The sequence below is a fragment of the Mandrillus leucophaeus genome, unplaced genomic scaffold (genome assembly GCF_000951045.1).
Source record: "Mandrillus leucophaeus isolate KB7577 unplaced genomic scaffold, Mleu.le_1.0 Scaffold414, whole genome shotgun sequence".
NCBI classification, from domain to species: Eukaryota; Metazoa; Chordata; class Mammalia; order Primates; family Cercopithecidae; genus Mandrillus; species Mandrillus leucophaeus.
Window position 1 is genome coordinate 765,296 of NW_012104410.1, and position 13,852 is coordinate 779,147.

A 13,852-nucleotide genomic window follows, 5' to 3' on the forward strand; every position below is an offset into this window, starting at 1 on the left:
AATTTAATATATATATATATATCGGTTCTTTTCTCTCTTCCTCTCACCTTGTCCCTTGTCAGTTCCAAACAGACAAAACAGATAAACAAACAAGCCCCCTGCCCTCCTCTGCCTTCCACTGTTAAGGACCCTTTTAAGCATGTGATGTTGTCTTAGCATGGTACCTGCTGGGTGTTTTTTTTTTTTTAAGGCCATTTGGGGGGTTATTTATTTTTTAAGAAAAAAACTGCAAAAATTATATATTGCAAGGTGTGATAGTCTGGTTTGGGTGAATTTCAGGGGAAATGAGGAAAAGAAAAAAGGAAAGAGATTTTAAAGCCAATTCTCATCCTTCTCCTCCTCCTTCTTCCCCCCTCTTTCCTTAGGCCTTTTGCATTGAAAATGCACCAGGGGAGGTTAGTGAGGGGGAAGTCATTTTAAGGAGAACAAAGCTATGAAGTTCTTTTGTATTATTGTTGGGGGGGGGTGCGGGAGGAGAGGGGGCGAAGACAGCAGACAAAGCTAAATGCATCTGGAGAGCCTCTCAGAGCTGTTCAGTTTGAGGAGCCAAAAGAAAATCAAAATGAACTTTCAGTTCAGAGAGGCAGTCTATAGGTAGAATCTCTCCCCACCCCCATCGTGGTTATTGTGTTTTTGGACTGAATTTACTTGATTATTGTAAAACTTGCAATAAAGAATTTTAGTGTTGATGTGAAATGCCCCGTGATCAATAATAAACCAGTGGATGTGAATTAGTTTTACGTCAATGTCTGATGGTTTCTTTTTATCCCCCTCCTTTCTCTGGCCTGGTAACATCCCATCTTCTCTATAGTTGCCTAAGTTTACTTTAAACAAACACACAAATCTTAGCTCTCCATTAGTCTTCCAATGTCCTCAGAAGAAACAGCAAAAGGGTTGGGGTATGGGATCTTCAGAAGAGGGGATGTGGAAGATTAAGGCTAATTTCTCCAGTCCCCTTGCTTCCCCCTGAGTCTGCAGAGAGGCCAGACTCCTTTGGGGGCACTTCAGTGGAGCTAAGGGTGGGGGGTGTCTCACTTTTCTATAGTTAGGTACAGTTTCTTCTTTCTGTATGTTCTCTCTCTTCCCTTCTCCCTCCTCTGTGCTGAGTAGGCCTGCCTAATTTGTAGACAAGAGGGCACGTTTAGGGAGTGGGAAAGAGAAGAGTTTTCTTTCATCTTTAGGGCTCTTTTGGGATGAGGGATTAAGGAAGACATCCCCTAAACATTTGAGTTCTTAAAAGAAGAAAGGTTTCGAGCTGGTGATTCTGAAGCAGCAAAGTGACCTGTCAGGATGCCTTCTCTGTTTGTTTAGGCTTGGAAAAAGGGGTAAGGTGGAGGCCAGAGGCCTGGGAGTTACCCTTGCTATGGATAGGCCTCAAAGGTTGATGCCTGGAGATAATGAAAGATTTTTACCTTTTTATTCTCTTCTATTATGGACCTGCCAGGTGTTGAGAAGAGATTTAGGGAGAGTCAAGGACCGACCTCTCTTTCTATAACCTCCCAGGTCCTGGCAGTGTATGGGGATAGCCTGAACAAGCCTCTCTGGCTGTAAAGAAATAAATTAATTAAATAAAATTGTTTCCTTGGGGCTAAAAAAGAAACAAAAAATCTTGCCTGGATTACCTGAATAATACATTCAAGCCAAAGGCTCCCAAATAATTCTGGTCTGAGAACCAGGTCCTAGCAAGGCCTGCTTAATTTTTTGCTTGTTTGTTAGGAGAAGGTGGGAGGAGGGCTGTTGGTGAGCTTCTTCTCAGATGATTTATCCATATTTCAGGAAGAAAGGCAATTAGAAGTAGAAGACAGAGGGAGAAGAGATCTAGGGTATGCAGGGAAGCCAGGGATATCCCTTCTCCCATCCCCAAATTCTGGAGTGAAAGGTAACAGCAGGACTAAGTTGTACAAATCACATTGGTGTGATTTGAATTTATTTCCTTTTGAACCACTTGCTGGATGTTACTTGCTCTGTGTGTGTGTGTGTGTGTGTGTGTATGCATGCCCTCACAAGTGTGTGTGTTGGGGGGAATCTCTTAGTCCTTTAGGTCTACTTTTCCTCCCTCAGTGGTACCCTGGAGACAACAAAACATGCTGCCTACAGTGCGAGGAGGCAGGCCAACAATTATCTGGAGTTTTTTATGTGATCAAGTGAATTAGGGGCCAAATCTGACTGTAGCCCCTATCGTCTTGAGGCGATTGCCTTTGGAACAGAAAATGGGGGTTCTAACTGCGCTTGCGAAAAGGGAAGGAAGGTCTAAGGGCACCAGGGTGTCTTTTCCAGCCTGTAAAGGAGCTAAGATGGAAAGCAGGGAAGGGGTAAATTGAGATCCATGGTTCTTTCCTAAGTTTGCTCGTGTGACTTTCAGGGAGTTTATCCCTCTCCTCCCAAAAGTGGAAGAGATGAGAGTGAGGAGGGGGAAAATTATTACATTTTATTTCCTAAGTTTCTCCCTGAAATTGCTGAAGGAACACTCTAGTTCAGGAAAAGCAGCATAAAAGGGTTGGGACACTTATTTTATTTCCCCTTCTTTATGTCTTCTATTTCTTCTCCTTCCTCTTCCCTCACATACATGGTCATTCTCTGTGTGTCTCCTTCTGTCCTTTATGGTCTGAAAAGGAGAAACATCAGAAATCCATAATTCTTGACAAATGAACCCAAACTAAAATCCCTTACATTTGAGTTTGAAGATTTTGTCCTCTGGCCTTCCCTCCAGTGGGCTCCATTTTCTCCCTTTTCCCCAAAGTTCTCCTTTGCCTTGGACTTCGTCACCCAGAATGGCAGGGCAGGGTTGGGATGTGGGGGGCCAATCTGGGCCGAGGGCCCCAAGCCCCAGCAGTCTTGGTCCCTGCTCTCTGCCTGATGCTGCTACAGCCTCACTGGAAGCTGAGGGCTGAGCTTTTATTTAAGTTGGGTTGAGCAGTGGGGAAAGGCTAGGGGGAGGACACAGCCCAGGTTCACGGGGAGGACACAGCATTTTCTCTCCCATTGCCTTTATATTCTGCAGCGCCTCTGACCTCTCCCCCACCCCCATCTCTGACCCTCCCAAGCCAGCCCTTGCTCAGCCCTGGTCTCCAGATAGGATGCCACTGCTTTTGTAGGACTGGGGATTTCTTGCCCAGAGTAATGGGAGAGGCAAGGCGCAGGAATGCCTGTAAGTGCATTGTATCCCTCTCTCTTCAATGGCTAAGTAAAAAGAAGACGGGTGAAACGGCGACACCGATCTTCCAGGGTTCCTTCTCTCCAAGCGCCAGGAGATCCCCACAGGCCAAAGATCCCTTTGACATGTAAGTAGTTAGCACTCGGTCTGCTCTGGGGGTGAGGAGCACAAAAGTTTAAACTCTATTTGCCAGTCAATTTTTGTCACGATCCCCGGTCTTAGGGAGTGAAGGCGGGAAATCCAATTGTGAGCGGAGGGGTTCTGCTTGGAGAAAAAGACGTTTCTGTGCCGAGTCTGTGTACCTGGGGAGTAAAGAAATTTGGCTCAAAAAAGAGAGAGAGAGTCTGAGAAAGTTAGATTGAGGGAAAAGAACTGGGGCACATTCCCTGTCCGTGGGTCTCTTGCTGTTGTTTGTGTAAAGTTTCCCACGAAGTTTTCTCTGCAATCTGTGCTTCAGTTTTCTTTCTGCTTGGATTTGGCAGATTGAAATCCAGAGACAGCTTCCCACAGCTAGGGGTGTGTGTGTGTGCGTGTGTGTGTGTGTGTGTGTGTGTGTGTGTGTGTTGGGGGAGTGGTAGGGAAGTGAAAACAATTAAAAGGTTTGCTGGGAGCTTGGGGCCAGGGTGTCCTTCTCTGCTTTTCTAGGATTAGGGGAGACTGACTCTGAAAGGGGCCCTTAAGATCAAGGGTGCTATGACGGGGAGGAGCGTGCACTGGAGCAACTGTACCATCTTTTTCTCTGCTTTTTGCCCAGTCCTGGGGGAGCATGCTACTGCACTCACAAAACCACCACTCCAGGTTTTCCACAGCTTCTATCTGGCACCGCACCTATGGAGAGCTAATTTTAATTTAAATGTTCCCCTTCCAAGAGACCCCTCTCAGGCTTGGAACGAGAGATGGAAGATCCCTGAACACCAGAACTCCAGAGGCCACCAGAGCAGAGGGAATATTTATTACCTCTCTGGATGTCATTACCTAAGAATACAATTTTATGAACTTCCTAATCTGTTAGCTTGATTTATCTGGATGGGCAGGAGCCCAAAACAAACATTTGGGGGATTTGGTAAAAAAGAAAAAAAAAAAAAGTCTTTACCTCTTACCAATCTTTTTGATAGAGCTGACCACCCCTCTCAGCCTGCTTTTTCTGCACCCGGCATTCCCAGCCCCATTTTGATTTTTCTCCTGCAGCTTGTGGCTGCTTGGGTGTTGGAGTTTTAGCTGCCTCTTGATAATTTAAACTGGGGGCGGTGAACTCTGAACCACAGACCTGTGAGAAGCCCTCCAACATTTTAAAACCTGCACAGCTCAAGGAGCTCAGACCCCTTTGGAACTTGGGGAGCAGAAAGAAACTAAAGCCAATCTGGAGTTTGCTCCTCGGCCCTCCAAGGTCAGGAGCCCTTGGGTCTCCCTCCAGTCCTCCGCGTTTTTCTTCTCTTCTCTCTGGTGTCAGTTCTGTAGCTCTTTGAACGCAGGGCCAATCCAGCAGAGCCCACATCCAGGCCTGCCGGGATAAGGGCCTCTGCAACCCCATCTTCCTGCTTTTCCTTTCTGCCAGGCCTAGAGGATAAATCGGGAGGAAGGGAAGACAAGGATGGGTAGGCAATCTCAGAGTATGTTTGAGGGTGAATACGGTTACAGAGCCTAATAAATAGGAAAGGACTATTTTAAATTTCCAGGCCCCATCAACATTTTCAGATTCCTGAATAGGCAGCATCCTCTAGGGTCAGCTCTGCCTGCCTCGATGGGGTATGAGTGAAGCCAGAAGAGTATCGCCTCTACTCACTCCTCCTTTCTGACTCCCTCTCTTCCCAGCATCAAGGATGGGAAAAGGAAAGTATACAGTATTTTAATTTCCAGGCAGAAAAAAAACCCTGGAACTGAGTATGCAGGAGGCACTGCCAGATAGCCAAACCCTAGGTTCCACTCTGGAGCTCCGGCTTCCCGGGAAGCCTGGCCGCGAGAGAATGGGGCAAAATGTGACTGTCTTCATAGGGTGGGGGTGTCCCAGCTCCCCTTCTCACAGAGGCCGGGGTCTTGAGGGTCACAAAATGAGGCCAGCCCGGGCAAAGGCGAGGTTTCAGGGGCCGGCGGCAGCCAGGCTCCTCCTCCGGGTTCCACGCCGAGTCCGCCCTGGGTGCGGTGTCGCCTTCAGCTGGGTCACGACCCCGGGCTTGGGCGGACAATAGGGCGCGGGGCAAGGAGCGCGGGCTGGGAGCGCGGGCTGCGTGGCCGGCTGAGCGGGTTCACTGCGCGGTGGGGTTCACTGCGCGGTGAACTCCGCTCGGCCTGAGGGTCTCGCCCTTTAGATCCCAGCCTCTCCTTTCTTCCTCCTATCTCACCTTCCATTTTTTTCGTGGAAAATTGAGAGGACCCTCAATCGCTGATTGACTGATACCCTACTGCTACCACCTCCCAATAATGAGATTTCATTTTCATTAGAAATTAAAAGATAGTTTCCTCCGAGGTACAAGAGCAGGAAATGGGACCCTCTCAGGATCTCTGTGGGGATGGAGAGGGGAGATCTAGTTATCATTAGAAGCCTGCTTATCAGTAGAAGCGTTCTCGACCTGGGACTCAGGATGGCCCTGAAGAATCCCAGGCCATCAAACCAACAATCCCCTCCATCAGAGGAATTCCAGGCCAAGAGTGTCCCCTTCTCCCCCAGTTATAGGGAGAATTGCCCTCTTTGGTTCCCTGGCCTTTGTCTCCGGATGTGGGGTTAGGCTTAGGGCTTTTGTAAAAGGGGAAACACTTCTCAAATCCGATGGGCAGGGACAGAGCTGGACATGAGTCATTTGGGAGAAGTTCTCCAAGCTGGTCTGTTCTTGTTGAGGCCATCTCACCTCACCGCAGTGATAGCCTGGCTCTTATTTGAGGCTCTGCCCCTTTGGGTGGTACCATTGTGTTTGTAACTTTGTACATGTGGAGTCTTTCCATTCAGCTGGAATAGATTGTGGAAAATAAGGTTACCGAATGGGGCTTGAGTTTCAGCTGGAGGAACAAAAAGGCAGCCAGTTTAGAGAAAGGAAAAAATGGGGGAGGGAGGCAAAGAATATTCGGAATACACACTTGCTTGGGCCTCCCCACCTCATCCCTATCCTGCCTGACCCAGCTCAGGTGTGATGGGGAGATGTGGGCCTCCCAGCTGGAAACCTCCTCTCAAGGATTCAGTCTCTGATAATGTCAAACCTTTCTGGAATGTGACTGCCTCCAGCTCTGTCTGTCTTTTATTGGCCATTTCAGAGTCTCTGCCTAACATTTCTGCTGCTTTCCAAGTTCCATATTTCCTCCTGTCCTGGCCCTGGTTCCAATCCTTGGACTCCCTTCCAACCGTAAAAGCAGAGGAAGAACCAAAAGGTGGTAGGTGGCAGTCTGGGAGGGACAGCTGAGGTTCAAAAGTTCCTGGCTGAACCTCCAGTCCGGGCCACCTCAGGGGCTGATCTGACCACTCCAGAGTGCCCCCTGGGCCAGCAGCAAATAGAACAACATTTTATAGCCCGGGGCAGATGTTGGCTCAGCCATCTCACCCGGATTCCCCTTCATCTCTCTTCCACTGAAGAGGCTCCAATCTCCACTACACCTTTGTTCTCTTTCCTTTCCCCCTCCTCCCCCTTCTCTTCCTCTGTTTGATCCTGCCCACCTCCCAAACTGTTTCTTTAGATCTGAAAGCATCTGTTCCGGTCCGACCCTCCCCCAACACCCTCCTCTTTCTCCCTCCCTCCACCTCAAGCAGTCAAAAAGCCCCCAAATGGACGGCCTGTGGCCTCTGACCTATTCTGATACACCAACGTCCAGATACCTTTGATGCCAAACCTTTAGGCCCCTCCCCAGTTACTTTTCTTTCATTCTACCAGCTGGAGAGGGTCCTGGAAGTGACTGAATTGAGTCTTGGCCCCTAGGGACCAGTCTCTTCTCTGCCTGGGACAATTATCCATTTTTCAGGTAAAAGCAAGGAGTCCAAGGTTGAAGGGTTTAGTGAGGAACTATTTAGATAACTACCCCAGTCCTCTGCTGGGCTTTTGGGGGCTCTAGATTTTGAACGTATCCATATTCTGACCATAGACAGGAGATGTCCTTTTCTAACCTCTACCTGGCCATTTCTTTTATCACCCCTTTCTGACCCTTCTCTTAATTGCAAAGTCATTTTCTGAGCAATAAAAAGGCCCCTCCAATCCCTCCCAGAATTCACTAATCTAAACTAGGAAGATCAAGGCAGTTTCCATACTGTGAACATTGGAGTGCCTCTTTTCTCTGTTTTTCAAAAAATAAAAAAGAAACAAAAAATTACTCCCTCACATCCTCCTTCCCTCCACTCATACCCACAGAATATATAGAGAGTGTTGTATACCCAATGGAGGTAGACAGTAGCCTGTCTTTTCCTCTTTTTAGTCAATCCACTTGGATCCAAGTTCAGATAATTCAGGCCCAAGGTCTTTGAACTCTGCTTGGTAGACCTGTCTCGAGCAAAAACCCGCTTTATGTCTCCAAGACCCCAGACTGGAATAATCCTTGTCCTGGTGCCCACAGTTGAAAACTGGTAGAAGAGAATAAACCTTTCTCATTCCCTTCCCTCCAGCTCCATCCTGAGATCTAGCCATTGCCTGGGATCCTACCTCCTCTTCCATCCTGGAAGAGCAGCAGTTGACCAAGAGCCCCAGATTCATGCTCCCAGTGGCTTTGCTACCCAGTTTCCATGATGATGAGAGGCAAACTACCTACCTACCACTCCCAGTTCTTTCTTTCTGTCTCTCTCTCTGTCACACACACACACACACACACACACACACACACACACACACACAGGTTGGGCAGACCTGGACCAGCCCAGGATGTTGTTCTTGTCTGGGGGAACCTTACCTCAGGAGGATACAGGAGGTAGGAGCCTGAATTTTGTGATAGCATCTTTGCTAATTAGGTGGGAGAGGAAACTGGATTGAATCCTTCTCTCTAGTCTGTAATTTCACACACACCTTTCTATACACATTTACCTAGAGGCATATCCTCAAAACATATGTGACGCATACATTCAAGGACCTTAACATACTTATTTTTATTTGTTCTGTTCACATGTGCATGGGTAGGTGACTTTGCTGAAGGTGATGGTGAGAGAGAGAGAGAGAGAGTGTGTGTGTGTGTGTGTGTGTGTGTGTGTGTGTATAGAGGTAATGAGTGACAGGAAATGACATCCCAACCAGAGCATCTATGAAGTGGGTTCTTTGACTTATCACTGATGTCACTGGTGCCAGAGGTTTTTGCTGTCCCCTTTTGCCCTTCAAACTGCTCCAAAAGGCCTGCCTCTTTGCTGAGATCAAGTGGCCTAAGGTCTCACTCTTGATCCCATAATTTGGCTCCTTAGGCCTGGGGTGGCTAAAGAGGAATGAGGCAGGAGTCAGAAGACTCTCTAGAAGATCAGATCTCTCACTTAACCCTCTCACTTCTGTATCAAGGTTAATCAAAACCATGAACATTTATTTAACTCTCCAATCTATCCTATTTTGCCCATAGGTAGGACCTAGAAAATAACCACTCCACAATAGCAGCAACTGAAAAATAACTATCTCCTAGGGTTGTTCACTGCCTTACAGTGGTATTAGAGGATTAAATGGATTAATGCATGACTAGCACTTAGATTCTTGCTTAGAATAGAATAAGCTTTCAGTGAGTGCAATCTGTTATTATTAGTAACATCATCAGGCATTTTCTTAAGTGCTTGCTATATACCAGGCACTGGACTAGATTCATTGTCTCATTCAAGCCTTATAATAGCACTGTAAGGAAGTTACTATGTTCCTGTTCGACACAAAAGAAAACTGAGTGAGCCTCGGGAGGATAAGGATGTACTCCACTGGCAGAGCCCAGACTCCAGTCAGATTTGCCTGGCCCCAGAGTGGGTGTTCTGAACCACTCCAATTCTTTGCTCATGATAGGCAAGGAGCGTTGGTGAGAATATGGGGCTCATGTCAGCCGAGGGCAAGCAGGACCTAGATTAGCTTGAGCTTTGCTACCTGGCTTGGTCTCACCTAGGCAGATTCTTGTTCTCATCAACACCAGGCCCCAACCCAGTGGTTCTCAAACTTTTTGATCTCAGGACCCCTTTACACTTTTAAAAATTATTAGAGTTTCAGGCCCGGCACAGCGGCTCATGCCTGTAATCCCAGCACTTTGGGAGGCCGAGGCGAGTGGATCACGAGGTCAAGAGATTGAGACCATCCTCGCCAACATGGTGAAACCCTGTCTCTACTAAAAATACAAAAAATTAACTAGGCATGGTGGCAGGCGACTGTAATCCCAGCTGCTTGGAAGGCTGAGGCAGAAGAATGGTTTGAACTCCGCAGGCGGAGGTTGCAGTGAGCTGAGATCGTGCCATTGCACTCCAACCTGGGCAAAAAGAGCGAAACTCCATCTCAAAAAAAAAAAAAAATTATACGAGTTTCAAGGAGCTTTTGCTTACCATTTTTAAATTGTTTACAATAAACATTACATGTTAAAATAACTTTTATGACAAAACTATATTTTCCCAAACAAAACAATTTAGTGTAAAGAATGTCATTATTTCACATTTTTGCAAATCTCTTTAATGTCTAGCTTGATAGAAGAAAGATCCTCATATCTGTTTCTGCATTCAGTTTATTTTGATATGCTGTTTTGGTTGAAGTATCTGAAGTACATAGCCTCATATGCAGACATATAACCGAGGCAGGAAGGACCTGCAGAGCTCCTCAAAGGGTCTCTGGGATCCCCAGGGATTCTTAGACTACAGTTTAAGAACCACTGAGCTAACCAACTATGATAAACAGCAGAAGCCACTATAATAATATGATTGGACACCCTTTTAGCTCTTTAGCGGTGCTTCTGACTACAAAACCCACCATCATTTCACTGTTTCATGCTGTATTTAAATTGTATTATCTTAGGTAAGTTACTCAACTTTTCTATCTCATGGATAGACGGATATAGATAGACATGCTATGTGTGTCATAGGTGCATTATTCATTATTGTTTAGCTTGAGTGTATAGAGTAAAATATAAATTTATAGGTAAAATAGCTTTCACATGTTTAGCATTGTTTGAGGTGGGCAGCTTGACTATTAATATCAATCTTTTTTTTTTTCAGAAGGGGAAACTGAGCCAAAGAGGGTTGATGTGATTTGATGAGGATGACACAATCAGCAACTGGTGGGCAGTAGGCCAGAACACCTGTCCTTTGACTCCTAGACCTATGCTCACCCTCTCAGAATCCCTCTCTATACAGACATGACCGCAAAACATGCTTGTAGAGGGTGGATGTGTGCCAGGCACAAACCATTTATGAAGTATATATAACGTTTGTATTTATCTGAACATATTTACATCTGAGAGAAAACATGTCTTGTACTCCTGCATGCAAAGTTACAGCTTTGCTTGGTACAAGGCATCAGCCTGCCAGTGTTTCTCCTTCCTCATCAAATTATCCATGTGTCTGTAGTTCTGGGCTGGATATGTCCACTGTTGGGGATACTCCTTCCTTCCAGGTCTCCTGCTGGTACATTCCCACTGAGAGCAGGTAGATAGCCCAGCTTGTCACATGAGCACACAGAACAGGCACACCTGAGGGTAGCAGTCTTGTCCCCTTCTTTTTCTTTTTCCTGTACATCATTTCTAACATACCTTTTCAAAAATTAGTGGTCTACAAGTATACAACCAAGGAAAGTATCGTTGTATGAGCTGAGGTGTAGATGTGTCTCTGCAGATGCAAATGTAGAACATTGGGTGCCTATATACCTGTCTAGGTAAGCCCTGAGTAAATGTATGAGCAACTGGGGTCTCAATTCTTTCATTAATTTGATAGGTATTTATTAACAAATTCTGTATTTTATGGCTGTATGAGGGTCATGTTTATGCAGGATCCTATGAGAAGAAGCCTCAGTGGGAAGTCAGTCTGTCTGAATTCTAGCCAAGCTTTCTGCTCCTACTTGCCTCAAGCAAATCATTTACCCAGTGAGAGCCTCCACTTCCTCATCCACATAACGGGGGGAAGTAATGATAGTCTCAGCTACACCTCGGGATGAGGAGTCTGGTGGGGAAATAGTAGGAGATGTCTGAGTGAGTATGATTCTTTCTTTCTTTCTTTCTTTCTTTCCTTTCTTTCTTTCTTTCTTTTCTTTTCTTTCTTTCCTTTCTTTCTTTCTCATTACTTCTTTCTTTCTTTCTTTCTTTCTTTTCTTTTCTTTCTTTCTTTTTCTTTCCTTCTTTCTTTTCTTTTTTTAGATTTGGGGGTGGAATCTCACTATATTGCCCAGGCTGGCCTTAAACTCCTGGGCTCAAGCAATCCTCTCGCCTCAGCCTCCCGAGTAGCTGGGACTACAGGCAGTATGCTCAGCTTTAGGATTATTTTCTTTTATGGAAAAGTCCAAACAAAATAGTAGAGAGTATAATATAATCAAACACTAGTAATATAACCATCATTTCACTTCAACAATGATCAGCCCACAGCCAGTCTAATTTAATCTATTCCCTACTCAACCGTACCTCTTACGTTTTGGAGCAAATTCCAGACATAGAATTTCTTATGTAGTAAACACTTCAGTGAATACCTTTGAAAGTTAAGTTTATTAATAACATAACCACAATATGATTATAATACCTACCTAAAATTTCTTAGCAAAACTCTTTAGTTTTTTTTTTTTTTTGGAGATGAGTCTCACTGTGTCGCCCAAGCTGGAGTGCCGTGGCACGATCTTGGCTCGCTGCAACCTCCACTACCCAGGTTCAAGCGATTCTCCTGCCTCAGCCTCCCTAGTTTTTAAAGAGTAAAAAAGATCTAAGAAATGTTAAGTGGCTAACTCCCCTGTGTCTCATGCTCAGGGCTGATGAATGTCAATAAGAGAAAATGAGAATGGCAAGAAAAGGATGAACTTTCCTTTTTTATTTTTATCTTAAAATACCAGGCCACCCCTAGCTCCTCCCCTCTACTCATTAAGTCCATTACAATTGGGCTGAGAGGGGACCCTGGAGGTCTAATGTGGTGAAAGCAGCCAGAAGGCATCCTCGGAAGACACTGCAGACCTCATCTTGGATGAAAATCGGAGTGAACCAGAAGGAATCTGAGCTGAGGGCCTGCCAAGCCATTCTCCCGCATCAGATTTCTTCCTCGGCTCGCCAGGCATTTGAAAGACGTCTGAAGTCTCTTTGGAGTTACTGATCTCCAAAGACATGCAGATACATGTAATAGCATATAGAAACCCAAAAGGAGATTGCACAGAGACACAAGTAAACCCACCTGCCCATATACCAGCCATGTGCAAACATATGCAAACACTCAGAGGCAGATGCAAATATACACATACAAATCAGCAAATTCAGGCATGCAGGAAAACAGAGATACAAACCCAAACACTCAAACATATATAAACTTGCAGGGATACAAACATGCAGGTTCTGGAACCAAATAGAAAAGCCCAGAGGTGTGAAAATATACTTTGAGACATTTTTACTACTGACCAGTTAACATGGCCAAGCTCCAAGTCTGGCTGACTCCTTCCCTCACATAGCATCAAAGAGGCCAAATATTGACCAAAACTATAATCTGAGTCGCATTCATACAAATGTGTACCTGGGATAAGTCATCCCAAGGCCTTTCCCCCGCCCTTATCAGCACAAGTTCTCTATCATTAGTGCTCTGTCTCCCCAAAAGGCAGGAATAAGAGTGGTGTGGTGTGGTACCGTGTATGTGTGTGCATGTGTCCATAGGAGACACATTTCTTCATTCTGCCAAGTCAGCTTGGTAAAAAGGGGAAAGAACACTAGCCATGCACAGACCTCAAGTCCCTGCAGGCTGACAAGGGAACATTGCTTTGCTTACCCTGTGCTACAGCTGTTAGGTTGAACTGATTTTCCCCCAAATTGATTGACCCACATGAGTGTTTTGGCATCTTCTAGACATGACCTGGGGGTGCTTTCTCTGGGGCCTGAGAGAGGCCGTGTCAATTGTCTGGGGTTGATTCTTCTGAGTGAACTTATCAATTAATTAAAAGAATAAAGGTGATAGAACTGGCTGGATCAGGTTGTTGGCTAGGCATTACATGGCCATGGAGTGATAATGAGTCAAAAAAGATGGGCAGAATCTGACAGTTTTAAAACAAGATCCATCAATAGATGGAGATAAACCAGTGGGGCTATTTAACACTGTGCTCAGGAAAATCAGTCAACTGACTAAAATGTTCTCATTTCAACCAATTTTTGTGAGATGCAGCAGAAGCAACAGCATCTGAGAGTCAAGGGACCCAAGTGTGTTTGCATTGAAGGCTGGATCTACACTGGCATTTAGGGTAAGGGGAGGGTGTGTAAATGACTGTAGATTTGGGAGGATAAAATGTGAGTATGTATCAAGCACTTAAAACTATTATCATTGGCAAGAAAGAAAAAGCTGTATAGTGGATTGAGGCTTTTTCTTTATATGGAATCACAGAATGCTAGATATTGAAGGGACCTTAGAGTTCATGGGGAAACTGAGGCTTAGAGAGTTTTAAATGACTTGTCCAAGGTCATACAGCAAGTAAATGGCTGAGACACATTTAGACACCATATTAGTTTGCTTGGACTGCCAAACAAGTACCACAGCAAGGACGGCTTAAACAACCGAAATTTATTTTCTCATAGTTCTGGAGGCTAGAAGTCCAAGATCAAGGTGCTGGCAGGGTTGGTTTCTTGTGAGGCCTC